Genomic DNA, 8,880 nt, shown 5'->3' with positions numbered 1-8,880 from the left:
TATTATAATATGTAATATATTACATATTATAGTTTAACAAAAACAATTTAGTCTAGAACATGAAATAGTATATTTGTTATTGTTTTTATCATTTTTAATATAATTTTTCTTTTTAAAATCTTGAATTCAAAATCTGAATACACTAAAAACATGAAAAAGTTGTTTTTGAGAATGTACACTATTTGGATATCAAGAGAGCTCACTAAACAGTTGGTTTGTTTGTATTTTATTTTGATTGTTGAAACTAATTCATCTCTTTTCATTTTTCTATTAATTAGTTGTTGGGTTGTTTATTTCCTTTTCATAATGAGACTTCTATATAAACTCATTATGTTGGTCACTTTACGCACTTAAATGAATGATACATTTTGTGATCAAATCCCTATTATTGGTATTTTGTTTTGGTTAAAATCTTTTTATGATATAAGAGCCCAAAGTCTAAATGATTGGAATTTTTTTTTCTCTCTCCTTCTCCAACAAGTCCCTTTGGCTATGGATACTCCTACTAGAGATCAAATCTCATGTGAGGCAATTTCTTCTTCACCTCCATTCAAAGTTATCAATCCTGGAAGTAAGATTACAACTCCGAAATTGGATGAAAGCAATTTCTTATCCTGGAAACTTCAGATTACAACGACTCTGAGAGGATATGGGCTTAAGCGATTCATCGATCAAGAATTCATTGCTCCACCAAAGTTTCTATCGACTGAATCACCATCTTCTTCTACAAGAGTACTAAATCAAGAATATGATTTCTGGGTAAGGCAAGACAATCTTATTGTTTTTTGGCTTCTTGGTGCGATGTTGAAGGAAATTTTGTCTGAAATGTTGGATTGCTCTATATCTCAAGAAGTCTGAAGTATTCTCCTCGTGCGATTTGCTTCACGCAATATGGCTCGGGTTCTTGATTTAAAAGGTAAATTTGAAGCAATGAAGAAAAGCAGCATGAAGGTGGAGGAGTATTTTCAGAAAATCAAAGCCCTAGTTGATTCGTTAAAAGCAGTTGGTCGAAGTATATCTCATGAAGACCATGTTATGCATATCCTAGCCGATTTGGGACCTGAATATGACTTCACTGTATCCATAATCACAGACGAGAATGAATATCCTTCTTTACAAAGAGTCTACTCTCAATTGCTTGCTGAAGAAAATCAGATTGAAAGACACAGCTTGGTTAATGCAGATGGCTCTACTCCTTCAATCAATCTGACTACACAAAATCAATCAAAACAGTCTTCTTCTTCTCAGTTTCAATCTAATAAAAATGCTTATGGTAACAGGCGAGGTAAGAATTCAAATGGGAAGCAGAACAAACGATTTTGGAACAATAATGGTAAACCTCAATGCCAAGTATGTGGTAAGTTCGGACACACTGCTTTAAAGTGTTATCTTCTTCTTGAGAAATGGTTTCATGGACCAAACTCAAGTTATAATACACAGAATACCTCTTCAAATCATCAAGGACATAATATAGGATCTTCTTGCGTGAATACTCTGTCTATACAAAATGATCTCAACAGGGAAAATTAGTAGTTTCCAGACTTCGGAGCTATTAATCACTTGACATCAAATCTGACTTTTGGAACTAAATATCTTGAAGACAATAAGGTGGTTGTAGGCAATGGTGCAGATTTGAATGTTTCTCATATTGGGACCTCTTCTATGAAATCTTCTTTCCCTAATGCCTTTTCAAATACTGTTTTCTGGCTTAAAAATCTCCTTCATATGCCAAAAATAACCAAAAATTTTATAAGTGTCCGTCAGTTTGCTAAAGAAAATCGTGTCGTGTCTATTTTGAATTTCACTCTAATATTTGTTTTGTGAAGGATCTCAATGGCAAAACTCTTCTCAAAGGAAATCTTGTTGATGGACTTTATTGTTTTGCAATGGAAAAAGCTAAGTCCCAAAGGTTTTCCTCCAAGCATAGCTTAATACCAAAAGCTACTCCTCAAGCTCTTCACATAACAGTCACAAAGTGTAATAGAAATCAATCCTCTACACTTTCTTTACTAGAGATATGGTATAATAAATTAGGTCATCCAAGTTTAACTACTGTCAAGCATGTTCTTCAATCTTGTAATATTTCATATTCCAATAAAAATACATTCTCTCTTTGTCATGATTGTGCAATAGCTAAAAGCCATAATCTTCCATTTATATTTTCTCAAACTACTTACTCAAAACCCCTACAATTAGTTGTAAAAGGACCATCCTACCAAACTTCTAGGAATGGCTTTAAGTATAATATTAGCTTTATTGATGCCTTCTCAAGATTTACATGGATTTACTTTCTTAGAACTAAAAGTGAGGCTCTCAATGTTTTCTTATCTTTTAAACAAACGATGGGAAAACTCTTAGGGCATTCTATACTTCTTCTTCAAATTGATGGAGGAGGTGAATTTCGTTCATTTATCCCTTATCTAAAATCTCAAGGTATTCAACATAGAATGACTTGTCCTCACACTTCCCAACAAAATGGTCTAGTAGAAAGAAAATATAGACACATTGTAGAAACTGGTTTAACCTTGTTATTTTATTCATCTCTAACTCTTGATTTTTAGGATGATGCTTTTTTCACTGTAGTGTATTTGATCAATAGACTCCCTACAATAGTCCATCAACAAATATCTCCTTTAGAAAAGATTTTTGGTACTAAACCTGACTATTCCTTTCTAAAAATATTTGGTTGTCTATGTTATCCATCCTTGAGGTCTTATAATCAACATAAACTTGATCCTCAATCCACTCCATGTCTTTTCTTAGGATATAGCTCTATTCACAAGGGATATAAATGTTTATCCCAATCAGGGAAATTGTATATTTCGATGCATGTCCTATTTGTTGAGTTAAAGTTTCCTACTTCAGCCTTTCTTCACAATCGTACGTCAGTATCCTTTCTACCAGTTTTTGTTTCAAAACCTCCTATTATACATCACTATCAATCATTAAATAGCCAGCCGGATGCGTTAGTCTTGTGTCCTACCATCATTGACCTGCCCGATAGTCCTTTGATAACCTCTGATTGCCCATTGCCTAATGACCATTCTATTACCCCATGTTCAAATCAAATGCATAACAGTCCTTCCCCTGCACCCTCCAATTCTCCCATTCCTTCTTTCCTTCATAAGGATCACTCCTTACCAGAGGTGTCTTCCATACCTCCTACTCAAACCTCATCTCCACATTGCAAACAACCTATCTCGACTGTCACAAATGAACATGAACGACTATTCACCCATGCACCTTTGCCGAGTTCTTCCTTGGTTGTTAATCAACATCCAATGGTTACTCAAGGCAAGAATGGGATTTTTGAACCCAAAATATTTGTTGTGGAGTATGTTGAAGAGGAGCCTCCAAATGTTAAAGAGGCATTAAGATGTCCTCATTGGGTTTAAGCTATGACAGAAGAATATAAGGCTTTGATTGCTAATGACACATTGTCTTTGGAGTCTCAACCTCTGATAAAAAGGTAATTGGATGCAAATGGGTTTTCAAAATCAAGAGAAATTCAAATGGTTCTATTACTCGGTATAAAGCACGGTTAGTTGCTCAAGGATATAATCAAGTTACTGATCATGATAATACACAAACCTTTAGTCCGGTTATAAAACCTATCACTATTCGGGTGTTGTTTACTCTGGCGTTACATTATAGATGGAATATGAAAGAAGTCAATATTAACAATGCCTTTCTTCATGGTATATTAGAAGATGAAGTATACATGACTCAACCACCAGGAATGATTGATAAGTCAGCTCCTGCAAAGGTTTGTAAACTAAAGAAAGTACCTATGGTTTAAAGCATGCACCTCGTGCTTGGTTTGAGCGTTTAACATCCTTTCTTCATCAACAAGGGTTTCAAAAGTCTAAGGTTGATTCTTCTCTACTGATTTACAACAAAAATGGGGTATTATGCTATATTCTCATATATGTTGATGATATTGTTATTATAGGGAGTTCGTCATCTATTATTGATAGGTTGATTTTTTACTTGAACAACAAATTTTCTCTTAAAGATCTGGGCTTGTTGAATTAATTTTTGGGTGTTGAGGTGTCCTATCCTGAGTCTGGTAGTTTGCTTCTGTCACAAAAGAAATATATAGTTGATCTGTTATATAAAAAAAAATGAAAAATGCAAATGCTAGTGCTACTCCAATGGTTAGTGGGTTTATTTTATCTACATTTCATGGTGAACGGTTTGCTGATGTACAGTTGTGTAGGAGTATAGTTGGAGCTTTACAGTATGTAACCTTAACACAAAACCAGAAATCTCTTATAGTGTGAACAAACAGTTTATGCACTCTCCAAATTGTTTTTATTGACAAGCTGTCAAGCGTATTCTAAGGTACTTAGCTGGAACACTTGAGCAAGGGCTATTGTTTAAGAAGCCAAAAGATTTGACTATTCAAGGTTTTGTTGATGCTGATTGGGCTTCAGATCCAGATGATAGAAAATCAACTTATGGTATTTGTGTATATTTTGGAGGCAACTTGATTCAGTGGGCTTCAAAGAAACAAACGATTATTTCTAGATAAGTATCGGGCTGAATACAGAAGTTTGGCTCTTGCTTCATCATAATTGGTATGACTATATTCTTTGTTCACAGACTTACACATTACTCTATCACGACCTCCAACTTTATGGTGTGATAATTTGAGTGCTGTCCACTTAAGTGCAAATCCAGTTCTTCCTTCTCGTACAAAACATGTTGAAATAGACATTTATTTTGTTTGAGATCTTGTGCAACAGAAGAAGATTAGAGTTTAATATCTTCCAGCTAGTGCTCAGATTATAGATGTCTTCACCAAGCCATTATCTCCTACATCCTTTCTTCCATTAAGGGACAAGCTCAATGTGTGTGTGGGTGGGTGTGGGTGTGGGGGTGTGTGTGTGGTTAGTCACTTTACTCATTTAAATGAATGATGTATTTTGTAATCAAATCCCTGTTATTGGTATTCTGTTTGGGTTAAAATTCTTTTATTGGATCATAGAATCCAAAAACAATTTTCGAAAATAAAATTTAGACTGCCAACCAAATATATATTCACCGAATTCAATAAATTTGAAAACATAAAGCTGAATCCGAGTTGTCGACCAAACTGACCTTTTAACTTTTCAAATATTTGTTTTAAAGGAAAAATATACACATTTTACAAAAAGAAAACTATAAACATTAAAAAGACCACGTTTAGGGTCCTTTTGCACGGTAAAAAAAAGACTCCTATGAGAGAATCTAATCATAATTTAGTTATTAAATATAATTATTTATTAGTTTGTGTAAAATCACTTTTCAATTTAGTCTTTTTCATACCAGCTTTTCAATTCAACTTCCTAAAAATATGTCATTTTCTCTAACAAAATTTAGAAAATTTCAAATTTATTCTCTAAATGTTTATCAAAGATTTAAACAAAGTTATCTTGCATATACAATTTTTGAATAACTATCTTATAATAAATTTGATATTAAATATCCATTTAAAAAAAATTATGATAGTAAACGTCAATATAAAAATAAATAAAATAGTATCTGTACTTGGGTCATTATAGCTAAATCATAAGAATTTAGTACTAATTTACCAAACATTTATATTAAAGTTTAAAATTAAAATTTATCATATACTATTTTTACTTCCTGTCACAACTAATTTTTCTAAAAGTACAACTGCTAATACCTATTATTTTAAAAGTAACATCAATTTCAAAAACCAATCCTTCGTCGATATAAACATTTTAGATTTATTTTGGTATCTATAATTTTGGAAGTGACTATTTTAGTCTATAATTTTCAGAATTGACCAATTTTTGTCTTTAAAATAATTTTAAAAGCTTCAATCAATTTATTGCAATTCATTTATCACCTTTTATCCACCCACCTAATTGGTGTATGCAACCTATGTGACTCAAATAGATGCTCTTGTCATTAGATTAATATACATACTCAAATTCATGTGACCAAAGATAAAAATATACTTTTAAAAAAATTAGAAATGGAAACAAGTACTTTGAAAATTAAGATACTAAAATTAGAAAAAAAATATATTAAAAGATTAAATACTATTTGGAAGCCAAGGGAGACAAAATATATATTAAAGCTCAAATATATGTTGATATAAAGTTCATATGTTATTAAATTATTGTTTAGCTAATATCATTTTGGAACAAAATCTATAGACTATCAAAAGTCATTAAGCTTTTATAAAGGTTCTATGATCATCCAAAGAAATAAACAAGAAGTATGATTAAGTGTAGCCCCATATTCTCCTTTTTTTATATATATAAAGAAAAAAAGTAAAAAAATATGACATGATATTTTTTATTGGACAACTACTTATACAAAGATAGTTGTAGCCCATGCAACATTTAACTATCTATAAGAGAAAAATATCTCTTAGGTAATTGGTGCGTTTAGTTCATAATATTTCAGATGGGTCATTTTAGTCATAGAGTTTTCAAGAATAGGTTTAAAAAGTCCATCAAGTAATAAATTTATTAAATTTAAATATAAAATTAATTAAAAATATGACGTGACAAGATGACTTGAAAAACATATATTTTTTTTAGTCTTACCCACTTCTCTGTTCCCTCTCTCCTCTTTCTTCCTCTTCTCTTTTCAATCATCTCCCTTGTCCAATCTCGAGGGATTGTAACCAAAGGAATTGATCAGAAGATAAATTTGTTGCTGCAAACTGATAGCCATTAAGAGTCCAATATGATAGACAAAGACATATCATGCATGTTTAGCATTTTACCATGGAAGAGGAGCGAAAGAAGAAAGAGAAGTGAGCAAATTTCATCTTCTATAATTAAAAGAACGACACACAAAGAGAGACGGAGATACACATGAGAGAGGAGAGAAGAGAGAACATGAAGAAAGAGGAGAGAAAAAAGTGGAAGAAAGAGAAGAGAGAAGTGGGAAAGATTAAAAAATAATATTTTTTTTCCAAGTCATCTTGCCATATCATATTTTTAATTATTTTTATATTCAAAATTTGATAATTTAATTACTACATTTTAAATCTATTCTTGAAAAGTCAAGAACTAAAATGAACAATTTGAAATATTAAGACCACATGCATCTAATCTTAAAAATTGAGACTAAAATGTATTTTTCTCTAAATAATAATTTTATTTGGAAGGATATTTTTTTTTTCTATTTGTTATTTCTATTAAAAAAAATCCATATTTATGTAAAATAAGAATGATATTAAAACTTTTGAAATGATAAGCGGCGATTTTATATTTTAAACAAATAGCCGAATTTGGATATGGTTTTTTAAAAAAATTATTTTCAAATATAAAAAAATGAATCAAAATATTTATCAATGATAACAAAATATCACAGTCTATCTAGACGGCGATAGGCTACTACTATCGTTATCTATCATGACATAAATAGACATAGATAATAGTATATCGATGATCGCAATCATCGTGATCTATATAGAATTGTGATATTTTACTATTATTTGTAAATATTTTCAGTAGTTTTATTATTTAAAATATTTTTTCTTAAATTTTAATTAAGTCAAATAATATATATATAAACTTGGGTGTGTTGCACCATCTATTGTGCAATGTCGAATGAAAAATTGTCACGTGCTAAAATCTTCTTTTAAAAAATTATCAAAACAAACACCTAAGTATTAAAATATATATATAATACCTAGATTCATATTCATCCTACTCAAATCATTCACGTAAAAATAAATTAAAATATTTTAAAAAAGAGATAAAAAGAATTTGCTGGAACTAAATTATCATGGAACAATTTGGTGGTTCCATTTGGTGGGATGCACGCATGGCAGCTAAAAGGATTATGAATTAATTACCTTTGGTAGAAGACGTATGCTCCGACCGGACCACATCTTTCTCAAAACCACTGCCGTCGTCGATCGGACGTGTCTCTTTCGCCGGAAAACCTTCATTACCATCGCCATCAACGCACACAACACTCACCTCTGTTTCCTCTGGAAAAAGCTTCGTAAAGCCACAGCGCCTCTGAATCTCTGCCCTCGAAAGTTTAGAACTCTCCGCCACAAAAGTCAGCCTGGCAGCTCTATACTCGAACAGAACAATCAACACATTCACCCAAATCACGCCCTGAAAAACCACAGTCTGAATCATTAAACCAACCGATGCTTGGCCGTACATAGCGGTCGTCATTGGAAGGCCAATGATGAGCGTATTCGGAAGACAGGACAGAGAGAAGAGAGTGATGACCCAATCGAGAGAGGCGCTTTTACAGAGAAAATTCCAGAGAAACAGAGCGGCAAGGAAGACGAGCTTCTGAAGTGAATCGGCAGCGAAGAGTTTGAGATTAATGGCGAGGAGATTGTTAGTGGAGATTACGTGGAAGCAGAGGAATGGAATGGCCAGAAGTCTGACGAAGCGGTTTATTCCGGCGGATTGCTCGTCGGTGAAGAGATTGAACCACCGTACAGTAATGTAGGCAATTGTTGGCGGGAAGTACATTGGAACGATTGCACCGAGAATGTTGAAAACATCCTTGCCGGCGATCATGGGGACGGCGGCGGTTTAAGGTGTTGATAATGAAGAGAGAAGAAAGGTGTGTGAGTTTTAATTGGTTTTTGTGGACACAATCTGTTTTTAGAGGCCAAAACAATAATAACGGTTCTTTTCTTTATATGCTTACAAATTGCATCTACTCTTACCTCATATTTGTTAACCTGATAATTTTACAACACAAAAACTTACCTGATATATATATATAAGTATACATTGTTTTTCTTTTCCTAATTTTGTAATTTTCCTAAAATTAGAACAAACTTTTCTCTTTTTAGTCTTCACCGGAAGATTTGAGTTTTTATTTCAATTTTTAAAAAACAATTAAAACAAATGCTAAACAGGAAAGAAGAAGGAA

General features: G+C 32.4%; 1 pseudogene; it reads right to left on the bottom strand.

The window, feature by feature from the left end:
* Positions 1-7,820: 7,820 nt before the first annotated feature.
* LOC120079200 (auxin efflux carrier component 2 pseudogene) lies at positions 7,821-8,519 on the bottom strand (annotated as a pseudogene).
* Between the last annotated feature and the right edge of the window lie 361 nt (positions 8,520-8,880).

The sequence above is a fragment of the Benincasa hispida genome, chromosome 6, assembly GCF_027475165.1.
Source record: "Benincasa hispida cultivar pf3 chromosome 6, pf3_genome.v1.1, whole genome shotgun sequence".
NCBI classification, from domain to species: Eukaryota; Viridiplantae; Streptophyta; class Magnoliopsida; order Cucurbitales; family Cucurbitaceae; genus Benincasa; species Benincasa hispida.
The sequence above is the reverse complement of the archived record's forward strand: the minus strand, read 5'-3'. Positions and strand labels throughout refer to the sequence as shown.